A 19393-nucleotide genomic window follows, 5' to 3' on the forward strand; every position below is an offset into this window, starting at 1 on the left:
TGGGGCGGCCTCATTTATTATCGAGGTCATGGCGTCGAGATAGTGATTCGTGAGAACATGGACGTCAGAGGTGTTTGCAGGGGGCTGGAGCAGGTTATAGCTGGAGGCGGGTAGTGAGTTGGGGTTGATTTTTTTCCAGTCTCGTTTCCAGATCTTTGGTTTTGTGGGTTGCGATGAGTTGAGTTTAAAGGTTTCTTTGATGTGAAAGGCAATAATGTGATGGTCGGACCAGTCGCATGGGTGGATCGAGTCCACCTGGATGACGTCAGCTTTGGAGATAATGAGATCAAGGGTTGATCCTTTAATGTGAGTAGGACTACTGCAGGATTGGGTGAAGGCTAGATCATCCAGGAAGTTTTTGAAACTGTTGACCCCTGAGTCATTAATGTCATTCCAATGGAGATTGAAGTCGCCTAGGAATATTTGGGTAATTTGCCGCCCGTTGTTTGAGGAGATCAAATCCATGAGATGTTCGATGAAAAGGAGGTTGTCTCCTGGGGGATGGTAGATGATGTGGAATGAGCAAACAGGTTTGCCCTTGCAACAAATGTTAAGGCATAAGTATTCGCAAGATGTGAAAGATGGCGAAATGGCTCTGTTTATGGTGATGCTGCTGCGATGTATACAAGCTATGCCGCCCCCTATCTTGTCCGATCTATCGAGTCTAATGATGTCGAAGTTAGGAGGGACGAGGATGTCGAGTAGTGGTGTGGCTGAATCTGTTAGCCAGGTTTCCGTAAGAAATAGGATGTCAAGCTCCTGGGAGATGATGAGGTCAGCTATGTCGGCAGCATGTCTGGAGGCTGATCGGCAGTTAAGAAGAGTGCATTTCAGATGGGGTGCAGAGAGGGAAGAAGAGGGATCTGGAGGTACAAGGATTCTTCTAAGGTTATTAGCACATACTCCTCTGTTGTTGTGTGTGGCGGGTCTGCGAGGGTTGAGGGGGATAGTCGGGATGGTAGTCTGAGAGGATGGAAGGGAGTTGGGGAGGGGGGGGTCGTAAGAGTGCAGAAGTGAGAGGAGATCGCTCTCCGAGAGTAAATTGGTGGTGCGTATCGGGCGTGTACGGGTGTTGTGGGAGGGAACTGTTTTCCAAGATGGAGGGGGCATTTTAGAGGCAGGTGGAGTGGGGTCCAAATGCCCATGGGACTTAAATGACTTAGATGGTGTGCAACGCTGTGAATGTCTCGACAGCATCATCTTGAACGAATGTAACTCCGCTTTAATTTGGTGCAAGGTGATCATAATTTCATCTATTCTGGGGTCTGATGCGGATGGGTGAGATGTAGGAGGGTGTGATGAGTCAGTCGGAGGCTGAGTGGGGGGTTGTAGGGTTGTGGATGCTGCCAGTTGTACAGGAATGAGGAAAGGATGGAAGGTGGTTTGTTCAGAAAGGGGCGTAGTAGCCAAAAGGGGGGGAGGTGAAACATTATTATCACGCAGTCTCTGTGGAGGGGGGGGACAACGTTGAGGGGAGTGGGTGTCAGGTGAGGCCGGGTCATGCGATAGGGAGGTGGCTGAAGGGAACGAGTCAGAGGAATGGAGATTGTATGGGGGAAGAGGAGCGGAGGGTTCCAGAGGAATGGATTCCTCGTCTGAGAGGGGCGCATAGGTTGGAGTAGTCGTGTTGGGCCGTAGGGTTAGTGGGTCAGGTGCAGTGTCGGGGGGGTATGGGGGGGAGGGGTGCTCGTGGGGGAGGGAGAGCTATAAGGCGATGGAGTAGGAGGTGGCAGGGGAGTAAGGGGGGTAGGGGAGATAGAGGCACTAGGTGTTGAGGGTGAGGTTAAGTGCTGAGTGTGGGAGAAGGGGGTAGGTTGAGTGGGGGAAGGACTGGAACCAGGTGGAGATGGTGAGAGGTTATAAGTAGGGATGGGGGGGTTGATCCGGTCTGAGTTGCCACGGTCGGGGGGAGGAGAGGGCAGCTGTGACATAGACACACGGTTTTTAATGGTGGGGAAGATGGTATCTAAGAGTTTTAGATTATGATCCGAGGCCTGAATGAGGATGGTGCCGTTATTGTAGATAGTGATGGACGCTGTCGCATGAAATAGTTGGGAGGGGGAAATAACGAGGGCAATCCCATGTGCGGTTTTCCTAGTAGAGGAAATCGTGAGAGAGGCTAGGAATGCTTTTCTCCATTGGGCTCTTCTCTTAGTGTGGAAAATGAGATCTGTGGTAGTGATTCCAGTTCGAGGTGAGAAATAAGGGTCCGCGAAAAGCGTTTCAGGGTGAAGTTTAATAAAATTATGTTTGAAGCGCTTGGAGGATTGTTTAGAAAGGTTAGGGGGATAGATGATGCTGTAGGTGTGTGTGCCTGCACGCTCCATGACGTCCACCCTAGTGGAGTGATGTACGTAGAGGTGGGAGGGGAGAGGCGTGAACGCGGAGTGGAGGACAGAAGAGGCCAAGGAGAGGTTTTTTTTTTTTTTATATTTTTTTTTTTTTTATGGGCTGGGGAGGACAGAGAGTGTGAGAGGTAAAGAGACGTGTAGAACTAAAAAGGAACAATGGTCGAGGTAGGGGAGGGGGGATCGGGAGAAGGTGAGATAGAGGGAATAGAGCCCTTGAAGAGGGGCATGTAAAGCAGGAGGGGTACTAGTTGAGAGATTGTGTATGTGTCGCAAGAGTATTCAGGGAAGAGCCTGCTGGGAGTGGTTGACAGAGAAGTGAGGCCCGAGCTGGCTCTGTGATGTGGAATTGTAGAAACTCAACGGGTGAGCAGACAAGTCAGTGGTGAAGATTGAGATAACTAATAGGAAAGCCATTCCAAGATGGCTGCCAAGAAGACCAGAGATAATAGGGTTCCAGAGAGTTGTCCTATCACTCTTTTCGTGTTCCTGACTCTCGGTTAAAAGTCCTCTGTCTATAATCATAGACCGATGTAGAAACAATGTGTAGTCGTTATTTAAATTATTAGATTAATTTTTTTTCGGTACGAGGCGGGGGAAATACCTGCGTTTGTTACGACACCACAAGCACATCTGTGTGTCACCAAGCCGCATCCATCCTCGCGAGAGCGGAGCTGCCTCCGGTGCTGTGATCCGGCCCAAGCGAAATTTCGGAAACCTGCCGATGCCGCCGCGGGACTGCCTCCGGTCTTGGCGTCAGATTTGGGGGCTCCGGGGAACACAGCCAGAGACGATGTGGGCGCGAACTAAGTCATCCGGGGGGTCGTCACCAGCGAGCAAGCTGCACCGCAGCGTCCCGCTCCTGACCCGGGGGGCTCCAGCCGATGCGACTCTCCGGTAAGGAAATCCTGGTTTTGTCTCAGTGCCGATGCGGCTCTCTCCGGTTGTGACGCGGCAAGGGCTGGCGAGGGCTAATGCAGGGATATATTGTTCGAAACGATCCCCAGCCTACGGAGCTCCATTCCTGGGCTCCTCTCTGGTCGCCATTTTACTCGCGAAGGATGCTGTGATGCTGTTGCTCCAGTGGGCCAGGTGCCAGGCCAGGTGTCCTGGGAGATGGTGATGTAGCAGCCACCCTCACGGTCCTTTCCGTGGACGACCCGGCTTCCTGCGGGGAACCTCAGCAGCAGGCCGTGACGACGTCTGGGATGCTCCGTCGGATGTTTCCTCCTCCTCCTCATGATCCCTCCCTGTGGGTGGTGATGTTCTCCGCCTTCTGGCACAGGGAGGGTCGGCCATGGTGTCGGCCATCCGACGGAGTTCAGCGTGAATCCCCTGGGACGCCGTCACTTGCTCAGCCTGTCTGTCCTCCATCCTCCGTTGGTGTAGCTGTAGACAGGCTATTAGCTCCGCATGTTGCTGGGCCTGCTGGACCTTGATCCCCTCGAGGACGGACACAACCTGGGCCATGCCCGTGGTGTCCTGCCGGTATGAGTCCAGGATGTTACGGACATGTGAAAATACCGGATCCCCAGCCAACTGGTCAGGCTCGCGCCTCCGCCGTCCTCCACTCCCACCACCCCTGCCCACTTGCGTCTGGCCTGCACTTGTGGGCACATCGGGTCTCCGGGACCCCTGAGGGGTGGCATTGGCGTTGTCGCCTGCCTCCTCCTGGGTGCCCGGGACACCGTGTCCCTCCTGGCGAGCCTGGCTGCATTGTGGTGTTGGGGCAGGGATCCTGGGTGTCTCCTGGGATGTGGCAGGAGTGGGGGTGGTGGTTGGCACGGTTGTACCTGACGCAGGTGCTGCAGGTGGTTGGACACCAGAGGGGCCAGGTCGGTCGGGGTCGTCCGCAGAGTGGTGAGAGTGGTCGCTGCCGGTGGGATCGGTCTCCTGCAGATCCGGGTCCTGTGAGTGTTCCCCCCCAGTGTTGGGGGGTGCAGCACGACGTTGACCTGTGTGTGAGAGAGAAAATGTTAATTTTGATCCATGCAACATCCATGTTTCATCCGTTACAAAGTTGGCACATTTCCTCTTGGAATTAGGATCTGTCTTGCATTCCACTCACAGTGCACTTGTGCATGTGTGTGTCCCTTGGGCACCAATTTGGCCCCTTTAACTATGTGTGGCACAGTCTTACTTGCTGCGTCAAGTGTGACTGCAGTCAGCAGTGGAGTGTGCATGTGTGCCGAGCTATGCATTTGCGCCTTCCTTGTAGCACTGTACATGTGCACATGGAGTGGATCCACACACTCATATGATGCAGGTGGCTGTCCTTGTGCTCGTGTACAGGTTGTGACATGGCCCTGCGTTTTGCCATGATGAAGAGGGGGGGTTCTGGCACTGGCCACCCTTGTCTACATGCACGCAGTCCACCTGCTGACGAGCAGACATTCCCACACACCAAAGGACTGATTTGCTCTCCCTGTGTCTCCCTCCTTCTCTGTCCCCCTCTCCCTCCCTCTCCCTCCCTCTCTGTCCCCCTCTCCCTCCCTCTGTGTGTCAGCCTCCTCCCTCTGTCCATCTTCCTGTGTCTCCCTCCCTCTCTGTCCCCCTCTCCCTCCCTCTCTGTCCCCCTCTCCCTCCCTCTGTGTGTCAGCCTCCTCCCTCTGTCCGTCTCCCTCCCTCTCAGTCCCCCTCTCGCTCCCTCTCTGTCCCCCTCTCCCTCCCTCTCTGTCCCCCTCTCCCTCCCTCTCTGTCCCCCTCTCCCTCCCTCTCTGTCCCCCTCTCCCTCCCTCTGTGTGTCAGCCTCCTCCCTCTGTCCGTCTCCCTCCCTCTCAGTCCCCCTCTCCCTCCCTCTGTGTCCCCCTCTCCCTCCCTCCGTGTGTCACCCTCTGTCACCTTGGCCCAGCTTCCTGGGCACACACTGTTAGCAGATCTTTGAGTGGCCCTTGGCCTGTTGATGTGAGTTTGTTTCTGATCTCCAGGCACCCATTTTGTCTGCTGTGTGTCTGTGCGCTGCTGCTGTGGTGGTGTGTGCTGCCACTCTTTCACACTGTTGGCTGTTCATTAGCTGCTGGCATGTGCAAAACAGTGCCTTCACCCCCATGTGTTGATGCAAGGCGTCCGCCATTTGCTGGCAAGTCATTCCTGTGTTGGGACACAGTGTTTGTCTGGCTGTGACCTAGGCCATATGGGCAGAGGGCATTGTTGTCTGCTTTGGAGTCGCACTATGTGATTCTTGGTGCCCAGCCTCCCGACATCCGGGTTACCGTGTCATGTGTTGTTGTCTTCTGTGGCCTGTGACTTGACATTGTCCAGCTGGGTGCATGGGGCATGGTGGCAGCAGTGGCATGTGCCTGCTCATGGAGTGTGGTTGAGTAATGCGATGGCTTGTGGTGGTTGCGTGCCTGTTATTAATTTTGGTTGTGGTTGCAGTTCCCCCCATGTGAGGTGCGTTGTTTGTGTACTCACCCGGGTCTCGGAGTCCTTCTACTCCTTCAACTGCCTCCACCGGCAGTATGGCCATCACCCTCTCCTCCCAGGGATGGTACTGTACGGGTCTGCGGGAGGGCCCTCCTCCGGTGGCGTTGGCCTGGTCGTGTTCCTCCTGTCTCTTGGCTCTGACCCTCCTCCGCAGATCGTACCACCTGTTCTGGCAATCCTGCTTGGTCCTCCTGGTGTCCGCAACAGCATTCACAGCATCGACGATGGTCTGCCACATGGCTGTTTTGGCTGCCTGGCTGGTGCTTCTGACCAATGTTCCAAAGATCTGTGGCTCGACTCTGAGGATTTGATCAACAAGGACCTCCAACTCTCGGTGACTGAACTTTGGATTCTTGGTAGTGGGCATGGTGAGGGGTGTGGGTGGGGATGGTGTGGGTGTGGGGGGTGTGTGGATGTTGGGGGGGGGTGTGGATGGTTGTGTGTGTGTGTGAATGTGATGAGAGGGTGTTTGTGAGGGTGGTCGTGTGAAGGTGTGCAAGTGTAAGATGTGGTGTCGCTTGTAGTCTGGTTCTGTGGTGTCTGGCAGCAGTGGGTCTGTTGGAAAGGCTCATGGTTTGTGTGTGTGGGCCCTTTTTATTGGTCCATGGGTGGGTGTGGCAGTGTTTGAATTTTGGGTGGGTGTGTTATAAGGAGTGGTGGTGTATTGGGCCTCTGTTTGTTTTTGACAGTTGCAGGTCAGTGATTGTGTTATTTTAGTGGTTGTTGGCCATGTTTAGTGGCTGTGTGCCTTTCGAATGGTGTATTGTTGAGTTGTTTTGTTTTGTCCTTGTTGTGTACGTGCGTTTTGAGCGTGTGTACGGTGTGTACATGGGCCATTTGGTTGTACGATTTGGTCCTTGTGTGTGGCTTTGTACGACTCGTACATGCGGTTGTGATGTTGGGGCATGGGGTGCGCTCCGTACTTAGGAGGTTGTGTTGGGGGTGCGCCAGGAACGTATTGGGGTGGGGGTAGACGGGGCTATGACACGTCCTGGGGTGGGGGTGTGGCTCGCACGTACTGGGGTGTAGGTACACGGGGGGTACGACACGTACAGGGGGGGGTGTACATGGACGGTGGTACGACACGTACTGGGGTGGGGAGGTGTACATTGACGGTGGTACGACACGTACTGGGGTGGGGGTACGACTGGAACGTACTGGGGTGTGGGTAGACGGGGCTATGACACGTCCTGGGGTGGGGGTGTGGCTCGAACGTACTGGGGTGTAGGTACACGGGGGGTACGACACGTACTGGGGTGGGGGTACGACTGGAACGTACTGGGGTGTAGGTAGACGGGGCTATGACACGTACTGGGGTGGGGGTGTGGCTCGAACGTACTGGGGTGTAGGTACACGGGGGGTACGACACGTACTGGGGTGGGGGTACGACTGGAACGTACTGGGGTGTAGGTAGACGGGGCTATGACACGTACTGGGGTGGGGGTGTGGCTCGAACGTACTGGGGTGTAGGTACACGGGGGGTACGACACGTACAGGGGTGGGGGGGTGTACATTGACGGTGGTACGACACGTACAGGGGTGGGGGGGTGTACATTGACGGTGGTACGACACGTACTGGGGTGGGGGTACGACTGGAACGTACTGGGGTGTACATAGACGGTGGTACGACACGTACAGGGGTGGGGGGGTGTACATTGACGGTGGTACGACACGTACAGGGGTGGGGGGGTGTACATTGACGGTGGTACGACACGTACTGGGGTGGGGGTACGACTGGAACGTACTGGGGTGTACATAGACGGTGGTACGACACGTACAGGGGTGGGGGGGTGTACATAGACGGTGGTACGACACGTACTGTGGTGGGGGTACTACTGGAACGTACTGGGGTGTGGGTAGACGGGGCTATGACACGTACTGGGGTGGGGGTGTGGCTCGAACGTACTGGGGTGTAGGTACACGGGGGGTACGACACGTACTGGGGTGGGGGTACGACTGGAACGTACTGGGGTGTAGGTAGACGGGGCTATGACACGTACTGGGGTGGGGGTGCGACTGGAACGTACTGGGGTGTACATAGACGGTGGTACGACACGTACAGGGGTGGGGGGGTGTACATTGACGGTGGTACGACACGTACTGGGGTGGGGGTACGACTGGAACGTACTGGGGTGTACATAGACGGTGGTACGACACGTACAGGGGTGGGGGGGTGTACATAGACGGTGGTACGACACGTACTGTGGTGGGGGTACGACTGGAACGTACTGGGGTGTGGGTAGACGGGGCTATGACACGTCCTGGGGTGGGGGTTCGACTGGAACGTACTGGGGTGTACCTAGACGGGTGGGGGTATACATATACGGGGGGTACGTGTCGGACGTACGGGGGCTGGGGGGAGTGTTGGGCGCGTATGCGGGCACATGTCTCCATGGTTGCTATAGGTGTTCGGTGCGGACGGTGTTTTTTCCATACGGTTGTAGGCTCGGACGCACGGGATGGATCGTGATTCCTCGGTCGGACTTGGATTTTTACGTTTGTAAGGTAAATCGTCCGAGGACGTGTCGGACACATTTTCCGACCCGAGGACGTGTGGGGAATGATTCCCGGTGCGGTTCGTATGGACTTTTTACCATGCGAATCGTGATTGCCAGTTCGTACGGCACTTGTACGATTCGTACGGTAAAAAGACCCGATACGAGTCGCACGGGGGAATTTTTTACCGGATCGTGATCGGCACCAGAGTGTATAATACATAAGTAACATGGCAGTGCGTAACACACATAAAAGCAGGGTGTAACTTAAAATACACTAACCCTGGGTGTAGTTTGCATAGTCGCGCTACGTGAAGCTACACGAAGATGTTAAGGCGCTACGCGAGCTACACGAGTGGGCGTAGTTGCTTGTCAGGCCCGTTCGCAATACATTTTTCTTGTTCGAGAACGCATTGTGCGTGTTCGAGATGCTGTTTGAGTGCTCGGGGGATAGTATCTCGCGAACTTGCCTATGCGGTCGCCTATGGGCACGGCCATCTTGATTTTCAATTGTCCTGCCCGTTCGCGATGCCTTATTACCAGTTACGAGTCACGTATAGCGTGTTCCCAATGCGCATTTCATGTTTCATGTTCGGGAACGCGTTTTACTTGTTCGCGACGCTGTTTGCATGCTTGGAGGAAAATATCGCATGAACTTACCCACGCGGTCGCGATGAGCGCGGTAATCTTGTTTTTCACTCTATGCTATGGTTCTGGGCCTGCTTTTCTATCCTCCCTCAATCTTTGCAATCCTTAGTTTTTTACACAGTTTTTCAGATTTTTTTATTTATTATCTATCTCTCTCTATCCCTAAGTCTATATTTTGCATTTTAGTTCTACTTTTACTGTGTTTTTTAAAAACTTTTCTACTGTTTTATATTACTTCCTTCTTTAAGCTCCTACTTCTTACCCTAACTTTATTTTTTCCTTCTAACTTTTCTTTTAAGCCTCCCACACACCCCAGAACCATGGCGAAGGGTAGCACTATCGGCTCCAAGGGCAAGGCGCCTGTACCCAGGAGCCACCTGCCTTGCGGCAGACTGCACCCTGCAGGGGTGCAGGCCCGGAAGCTTTTGTGCGAGGCGAATGTGGCCGTCCTTGTTTTTTTTGTGCAGCGCCACCTCCTCTTGACCTTGGCAGCAGGCGGCAGGCCAGCCTCTGGGTACCCTACCCAGGAGTGTCCACCGCCGGTGGGCGAAGGTGCACCGGGCAGTGTTTCGCTGCTCAGGGGTCTGGCGCACCCATAACCAGCTGGCCCACCGGTGGTCAAACATCCTGGACTGGGAGCAGGACCTGTTGGACCTGCTAGGTGTCGAGGTCGTGGGGCTTGGTGAGTAGCTAATATATAGTATTATAAGTATTGTGTATACATTTTTTACAAATAACAAGAATACTGCTGCTTACATTGCAGGTAAATTACATTTCAAAATCTTATGTGATTGTAGGACACAGGTGCTCGGCGCTACTCTTACTTGTTTGCAACTTTGCACTCACTTGGGCTGATTATTTTTTAAGAGTTTACTTTAGAGAACTTAAGTTAGGTAATGCTATTGCTAGAGAGACTCTAGTCCTTCCCTTGTCCTCCTGTCAAATAGTGGTGGATGGATTGATACTAGGTTTAGTTAGTATTAGTTGATAATTTTTTAGCGGTCTGCGTGACGCATCCTCTGTCACTGAGTGCTGCTTACCCCAGTCCTTAGTAGAACCTTTTGTAGTTTGTTTAGTGAGTGGTAGGCTTAGCAGTGTCAGTTAGTAGCAGAACATCAGACGCAACCAACTAACAATTTGCAACATGCACAAATTTATGCATGTGTCCTCCATCTCATCTATGCATTTTTGAGGGCTAAACAAAATGGAAATGCCAAATTAGTGAACAATTGGCCCATCTGGAATAGGTGGGCTGGGTTAGGTGGTACTTAGTCTTAGTTAGTATTCTGGAATCTGAAGGGAACACTGGATTCGTGTTCATAAATAAGTAGACGGTCCTTGAATCCCGCAAGCCAGTAGTCGATATGATTAGATAGGTCAATTTTATTGCTCTTTCTTTATTGTATCTTACATGAGCAGCACCCAGGGCAAGAAGACAGGGTCCGAGTTGGTGGGACAACCAGAGGACCGCTCCTCTACCGAGGGCCCTGCAGCTGGCCCCCGTAAGTCCTCCAGTGGTTAATATTAACAATTATATTTCCCTAACTTTTACTTCACCTTATTTTTTCCGAACTATTAATTCTGGTTCCACTTCCTAATTCTATTTTTTACAAAAGATTCTTTGATCTTGAATATCTGTTTCTAAATTCTGGTTATCCCTGCCTCTAAGTTCTAACTGCCTCTGCTATGAATCTGTACTACTACTATTAGTCTGTCTGTAGCTAAGCTTTCCCAGTTGGCCACTCTTTATTTAAGGTTTTGAATACATCTCAGATTGACCAATAGCTCTAGCCACTCCAGTCCAGTCCTTTGGGTTGTCCTCTTCTAGTCTTCTTAATCTTGAGGCTTTGACAATCCCACCAACAGAATGCCCAACCAGATATTTGACTCTTTTTGATAGGATATAGTACATACTACTAATGTTGTGGGGATTCTGCACAGCCACATACAGAATTATGCATAAGAAAATAGGATGTTGGTGATGGGAGGTTGGACCTTCCTCACACCTCATTCAGAACCCACAATCCCCTGACCGACTAGCTATATTGTCTCATTAGGTCCCCGAACCCTCACCCGAAGATACCCAATGATTACACCACCCAGAACATAACACCCTTTCGCTCACTCACTCGTGTAAGTCCACCACCACACCAAATACCACAGAGTCTATGTGTAAGTTCAAAAGGTTTATTTTCAACTAACAAGCTCTGTGCGTTGTTCTATAAAATTCAGTGTACTACAGCCAGCTCCAACAGCAAAATGCATAAGATTAAAACAATAAACATTGTTACAAGTGCATGATAGACGACAAAATATCTGTTCAAATTCTGGGAGACCCCTCACCATAGAAAGTAGAAGTCCTGGTTACATGCATCATAAGCTCTGCAAATCTCTGGTTCGAAGAAGGGAATCTTCCGAATGTTATGAAAATAATTGTGCACATAAGATAGTATAATGCAAGCATTTCTCAGTCATGCCAAAAAGTGCAACATGTTATGGCTAAGCAATATGGACTTACCGAACTCCATAACAAAGTGGCTTGTTTTTTTACCTCTAGTGCGCAACGCTCAGACATTAGCTGTATGAGCTCATGTGGGCTCATGTGGGCTCAAAGGTGTCTACTGCACAACAAGCTGCGAGGTAACATGTGCAAAAGACATGAAGCTAAAATGGTTGCATGGCTCAGGCTAACTTTGCAAAGAGTAGAGTAGACTATCATGACCCTAGGGACCATAACACTACTAGTGTCTACTGACTCTACTCAAGTACCCGATTTTGACTAGTGATGTATGTTGTATATGCATGTATTAACATTTTTTTCAAAACTTGCTAGTGAAAACGAATAAATAGGGGGAGGTGTAAAGGCATCTAAAAATGTGTAATGTTTTTTCTAGGCGTACTACTGACCACCAGTGCCGGCGGGGCCAGCGGCGATGGCGATGTGGCCATTCGGAGGGGGCAGGAGATGAGTCACATGCAGGAGCTGCAGGGGGTGAGCCAGCAGCAGTGGCGGACGGTGGTAAGTTATATTCATTACTTATTGACATTACACTAGCTGGAAGGGTGTTCACTTCACTCACTGTAATGTTGAGACTTATTAAGTATGAAGTTGTAGTGAATATTATACAGTGGTTGAAGAAGACACCCTTTACTTAGCATTAGCAATGCATTAGCAATAGCTTTAGCAGTGTGAGTTGAGTAAACCAATGGCCTCTTCTATCTGCCTCCAACTCAGCTGTAAAAGTTTTATGGAGAAGACTAAAAGTCATATCAGATGAACTTGATGGATGTGTTGAACAAAAAGGGAAAGAATGGTGGAAGGAAGAAGGACGGGTGAGATGGAATATGAGTGGCAGAGAAGGATACGTTGGAAGCATGCATAGGTGGCTGATAGGAATCATATGCATGTGTTGTTGAAGGATTGGTGGAAGGTGAAATAAGATGCCTGCCTGGAAGGGTGACACAGTATGGGTGGATACTGGATAGTAAGAATCATCAGCGGTGTTTGGGTCAAACTCAAAGCCAAGGCAAGCGAGGAAGGAGTGGATGCATGGGTGGTTGGTGGTGAAACAAACTAAGGTTTGTTGAGAGATTAAGAAGAATGATAGACATTTACTTTGACATTTGTTTCTCTTGATAGATTAATTCACACTTTCTTAGGGCAGACTTGACTAGGTACATACACATATATGTGAGACCCTGTCATACACCCTCACGATTGTAGATAGTTTGCACCACACTGGTACAGATGAATTGCCGCTGGATCCTCCTGACCATTAGGCGAGAAACATGTTGACCATCCGAGCTGAGCGTTGTTAGTCCTTGACTTAATGAGTCCAGACTACCGCCACTCACACTGTTTTTAAATAGGGTGGTTTACTGACCTAATAAATGATGTTATTCAGACTAATCAACCCTTTTTAATACACCCACCAACACCTACACCTACCTGGCCCTTACTTGCACTCATCTTACGGCAAGGAACAAAAGATCTCTGATAAAGAGCCCCTTACAGGGTGCCCGTTGGGTATTGCAGCGCCGACCCGACGAGGAGCAAAACCAGATGATGAAGCATGACACCTAGCTTGCTGGGTGTGTGAGGGTTTTAGTTCCACCCTTGTGGGTCCCCCACTACCTTTACATTTTTTGACATCATTTTTCATTTTTCACTTTATCTCCACCCGGGGTAGATTGTGTACTTCACAGAATCACCCCTGACCAGGAGGAACAGCATACTCTTTATTTGTATGCCTAACTACATTACTGCCATTTTCCGTGGCACCAAAACCAATGTTAAGCCCTCTTGGGCACAGCCACTCAAAGACCTTGCTGTTAAACTCATCCAAAATGTTTGCAGCAGTATGAGATTTCTCCCTGGCAAACATGGCTACAGTTGCATGTTTGCGAGTGGCATGAAAAATCTCAGCAGTGTCAACACCAGCAGATATCTGTTCTCTAACCCCCACAAAAGAGATCCACTGTGCAGTGATGCACATGTAATCAGTGGCTTTGCAACTGGTCCACATGTCTGTTGTCAGGTGGATACTGTGAACAGCACTCTGCTTCAAGGCTTTTCCAAGCAATTCCAGCACGTCGTGATGTAGTGCTGGAACAGCAACTCTGACAAAATAGTAGCGGCTGGGAACCTGCCAATTTGGGGAGATGGCTGTCACAAATTCCAGAAAACCCACCCCTTCAACAAAAGAAAAAGGGAGAAGGTCTAGTGCTAACATTTTAGCCAGCTTCGCATTGTACATGTACAAAGTGCTATTGGATGGTTGCGTTCGTACTGCCCCTCCCCTCTAAAAATGCTGATAATGGTTAGGCAGCATGGTTTTCCTTTCTCTTAGGCTCAACAACGTACTTTTTTTCATTGTGGTACTCCTTGCTGTCTCAGGCTGACTCTTACTGCCACTGAGATGTTGCTGAAGATGTGGGCGATGATAACACTGCACTGCTGGGGACAGGGCTACTTTGTGTACCACTACCAGAGAGAATGTCTCCCTGTCCTTCCTCTTCCACCGTGGTCGGATCTTCTACTCATTTATCCCTACCAACACCAATGGTAGCAGTTTTTATGCCGCGAAGATGGTAGTCCCAATTGATCAAGTGGTGTTTTTTCAGATGGGTTATTTGGCCTCCGGTACTATAGTTTGTACCAAGCTTACCCCGACTAACAGAGGAATTACAAATGGAGCATATAGCAATGTTCTCCTCCTTTCCGCTAACCGTAAAGAAGTCCCAAACCGGGGAGCTTAACTTTTGCCTCCTGCTGGAGGTGCCATTTCCAATGCCGGATGAACTGGAAGGTATGTGTTGAATTTGACTCTGTGCTGTACCACTACCTACTTCTACTTAGGTGGTGGTTGTGCTGGATGTAGGTCGCTGCCGGGCCTTTGCTAATGCAAATATGGAAGCTGTATGTCGTGTTGGTGTTACCTGTGTTGGAGGTATGCGTGCTACATCCCTTGCAGCGATTTTGGATAGGGTAATAATGTTGATCTCCATCTCCTCGGGGCCGGGAGTGATGTTTGTGATGACTGGCTCATCATCATCATCCTACTGTTCTACATCAACCTCCATAAGTGTAAGGCTTTCTGGGACCTTCCTTTTCCCTAGCCTGGTCTTGGGACGCGTCTCCCTCTCTGAGTTTGTGGCTTCAAAGTGGCATCTAGATCATCAGAAGGGGTGCTTGGCGAAGAACTTGATGGACTAACCCTCCTGTTCCGTGCTGGGAATTTGGAGGACAATGGATCTTCTGAATGATTGCCTTCCTCTTCTTCTTCCTCTGCATGAGGCTTAATTTCCTGAACTGCCCCTACTTTGGGAGGAACAACAACTACTATTGTGGGCGGTGGTTGCGGCTGTTGTTGTTGATCACTTATCTGCTGTGTTTCCTCCTGCGTTGATTGGGTACTACCTTGAGTTAGCGATAGGTTTATCTCAGGCTCAGCATCACTGGTTCCCACCATTAGGCTAGCTACCACTTCCACATCCATGTGCTTGGGTTGGACCCACTGATGTGAAGGTGCTGCCCCCAGCTTGCCCCTTGGACACCGCTGCTGCAGGTGTCATTTTTGGTTTCCCAAAAAAGGTTTTGGGCGGCACACCAGACTTAAGTGTCCCTTCCTTCTTTTGTTCCTTCTTCTCAATAGCAACTTTCTTGGTACTAGAGGACCTGGTACCTGCTTTCTTTGGGGGCATCTTCTTCCCATGTCAGCAGCACTCCGTTGCAGAAGTTGCAGATATGTCTGGTCAGGTCACTAACACATCACGTTGTGTACAGCAGCAGGACATCTGTCTGGCAGCACAACAGGCGATGATGACACACCTCCTCTTCAGTCTTTTGTGCACCTAAAAGTAAAAAAGCCAGAAGAACATCAGTCAAATGATAGCACAATCAAACTAATATAATATATAACTTAGTGTGTTGTGGTCACAATTATTAGATTTTAGTAACTCAGTGAACATTAACAGTGTAGCCATTTATGAGACTTTGACAATAAGGCCAGGGCTTTCCTGGTGTACTGTGGACACTCAGGAAGAAAAAGAATAGCAAAGAACAAAAACAAAAATGTAGTGGAGCCAGGTTTGGCCTAAATTTGTGCATCACGTGGGATGGATGCAGTATCAGGGAGCTGCAGCTGGCAATGGGGATGGATTTGGAAGCAGTAAGACAAGAAGAACAATGGAAAGACACGCAGGCCTATGTGGCAAAAACAGCACACTACTAACTACCACCAGAAAATAGCCCACCATCGACATGGTCACTCACAGGCACAAGGCACGGCAAACAATGAACTCAAGCAGGCTTATATGGCCAGACAAAGGATGCCTGATTAACAACACAGCTTTAATGCAAAAATCGAAAATCCACATGGCTAAAAACAGGTTTAGCAGTGTGAGTTGAGTAAACCAATGGCCTCTTCTATCTGCCTCCAACTCAGCTGTAAAAGTTTTATGGAGAAGACTAAAAGTCATATCAGATGAACTTGATGGATGTGTTGAACAAAAAGGCAAAGAATGGTGGAAGGAAGAAGGACGGGTGAGATGGAATATGAGTGGCAGAGAAGGATACGTTGGAAGCATGCATAGGTGGCTGATAGGAATCATATGCATGTGTTGTTGAAGGTTTGGTGGAAGGTGAAATAAGATGCCTGCCTGGAAGGGTGACACAGTATGGGTGGATACTGGATAGTAAGAATCATCAGCGGTGTTTGGGTCAAACTCAAAGCCAAGGCAAGCGAGGAAGGAGTGGATGCATGGGTGGTTGGTGGTGAAACAAACTAAGGTTTGTTGAGAGATTAAGAAGAATGATAGACATTTACTTTGACATTTGTTTCTCTTGATAGATTAATTCACACTTTCTTAGGGCAGACTTGACTAGGTACATACACATATATGTGAGACCCTGTCATACACCCTCACGATTGTAGATAGTTTGCACCACACTGGTACAGATGAATTGCCGCTGGATCCTCCTGACCATTAGGCGAGAAACATGTTGACCATCCGAGCTGAGCGTTGTTAGTCCTTGACTTAATGAGTCCAGACTACCGCCACTCACACTGTTTTTAAATAGGGTGGTTTACTGACCTAATAAATGATGTTATTCAGACTAATCAACCCTTTTTAATACACCCACCAACACCTACACCTACCTGGCCCTTACTTGCACTCATCTTACGGCAAGGAACAAAAGATCTCTAATAAAGAGCCCCTTACAGGGTGCCCGTTGGGTATTGCAGCGCCGACCCGACGAGGAGCAAAACCAGATGATGAAGCATGACACCTAGCTTGCTGGGTGTGTGAGGGTTTTAGTTCCACCCTTGTGGGTCCCCCACTACCTTTACATTTTTTGACATCATTTTTCATTTTTCACTTTATCTCCACCCGGGGTAGATTGTGTACTTCACAGAATCACCCCTGACCAGGAGGAACAGCATACTCTTTATTTGTATGCCTAACTACATTACTGCCATTTTCCGTGGCACCAAAACCAATGTTAAGCCCTCTTGGGCACAGCCACTCAAAGACCTTGCTGTTAAACTCATCCAAAATGTTTGCAGCAGTATGAGATTTCTCCCTGGCAAACATGGCTACAGTTGCATGTTTGCGAGTGGCATGAAAAATCTCAGCAGTGTCAACACCAGCAGATATCTGTTCTCTAACCCCCACAAAAGAGATCCACTGTGCAGTGATGCACATGTAATCAGTGGCTTTGCAACTGGTCCACATGTCTGTTGTCAGGTGGATACTGTGAACAGCACTCTGCTTCAAGGCTTTTCCAAGCAATTCCAGCACGTCGTGATGTAGTGCTGGAACAGCAACTCTGACAAAATAGTAGCGGCTGGGAACCTGCCAATTTGGGGAGATGGCTGTCACAAATTCCAGAAAACCCACCCCTTCAACAAAAGAAAAAGGGAGAAGGTCTAGTGCTAACATTTTAGCCAGCTTCGCATTGTACAAAGTGCTATTGGATGGTTGCGTTCGTACTGCCCCTCCCCTCTAAAAATGCTGATAATGGTTAGGCAGCATGGTTTTCCTTTCTCTTAGGCTCAACAACGTACTTTTTTTCATTGTGGTACTCCTTGCTGTCTCAGGCTGACTCTTACTGCCACTGAGATGTTGCTGAAGATGTGGGCGATGATAACACTGCACTGCTGGGGACAGGGCTACTTTGTGTACCACTACCAGAGAGAATGTCTCCCTGTCCTTCCTCTTCCACCGTGGTCGGATCTTCTACTCATTTATCCCTACCAACACCAATGGTTGCAGTTTTTATGCCGCGAAGATGGTAGTCCCAATTGATCAAGTGGTGTTTTTTCAGATGGGTTATTTGGCCTCCGGTACTATAGTTTGTACCAAGCTTACCCCGACTAACAGAGGAATTACAAATGGAGCATATAGCAATGTTCTCCTCCTTTCCGCTAACCGTAAAGAAGTCCCAAACCGGGGAGCTTAACTTTTGCCTCCTGCTGGAGGTGCCATTTCCAATGCCGGATGAACTGGAAGGTATGTGTTGAATTTGACTCTGTGCTGTACCACTACCTACTTCTACTTAGGTGGTGGTTGTGCTGGATGTAGGTCGCTGCCGGGCCTTTGCTAATGCAAATATGGAAGCTGTATGTCATGTTGGTGTTACCTGTGTTGGAGGTATGCGTGCTACATCCCTTGCAGCGATTTTGGATAGGGTAATAATGTTGATCTCCGTCTCCTCGGAGCCGGAAGTGATGTTTGTGATGACTGGCTCATCATCATCATCCTGCTGTTCTACATCAACCTCCATAAGTGTAAGGCTTTCTGGGACCTTCCTTTTCCCTAGCCTGGTCTTGGGACGCGTCTCCCTCTCTGAGTTTGTGGCTTCAAAGTGGCATCTAGATCATCAGAAGGGGTGCTTGGCGAAGAACTTGATGGACTAACCCTCCTGTTCCGTGCTGGGAATTTGGAGGACAATGGATCTTCTGAATGATTGCCTTCCTCTTCTTCTTCCTCTGCATGAGGCTTAATTTCCTGAACTGCCCCTACTTTGGGAGGAACAATAACTACTATTGTGGGCGGTGGTTGCGGCTGTTGTTGTTGATCACTTATCTGCTGTGTTTCCTCCTGCGTTGATTGGGTACTACCTTGAGTTAGCGATAAGTTTATCTCAGGCTCAGCATCACTGGTTCCCACCATTAGGCTGGCTACCTCTTCCACATCCATGTGCTTGTATTGGACCCACTGATGCAAAGGTGCTGCCCCCAGCTTGCCCCTTGGACACCGCTGCTGCAGGTGTCATTTTTGGTTTCCCAAAAAAGGTTTTGGGTGGCACACCAGACTTAAGTGTCCCTTCCTTCTTTTGTTCCTTCTTCTCAATAGCAACTTTCTTGGTACTAGAGGACCTGGTACCTGCTTATTTTGGGGGCATCTTCTTCCCATGTCAGCAGCACTCCGTTGCAGAAGTTGCAGATATGTCTGGTCAGGTCACTAACACATCACGTTGTGTACAGCAGCAGGACATCTGTCTGGCAGCACAACAGGCGATGATGACACACCTCCTCTTCAGTCTTTTGTGCACCTAAAAGCAAAAAAGCCAGAAGAACATCAGTCAAATGATAGCACAATCAAACTAATATAAAATATAACTTAGTGTGTTGTGGTCACAATTATTCGATTTTAGTAACTCAGTGAACATTAACAGTGTAGCCATTTATGAGACTTTGACAATAAGGCCAGGGCTTTCCTGGTGTACTGTGCACACTCAGGAAGAATAAGAATAGCAAAGAACAAAAACAAAAATGTAGTGGAGCCAGGTTTGGCCTAAATTTGTGCATCACGTGGGATGGATGCAGTATCAGGGAGCTGCAGCTGGCAATGAGGATTGATTTGGAAGCAGTAAGACAAGAAGAACAATGGAAAGACACGCAGGCCTATGTGGCAAAAACAGCACACTACTAACTACCACCAGAAAATAGCCCACCATCGACATGGTCA

The sequence above is a fragment of the Triturus cristatus genome, chromosome 2_2 (assembly GCF_964204655.1).
Source record: "Triturus cristatus chromosome 2_2, aTriCri1.1, whole genome shotgun sequence".
Classification (NCBI taxonomy): domain Eukaryota; kingdom Metazoa; phylum Chordata; class Amphibia; order Caudata; family Salamandridae; genus Triturus; species Triturus cristatus.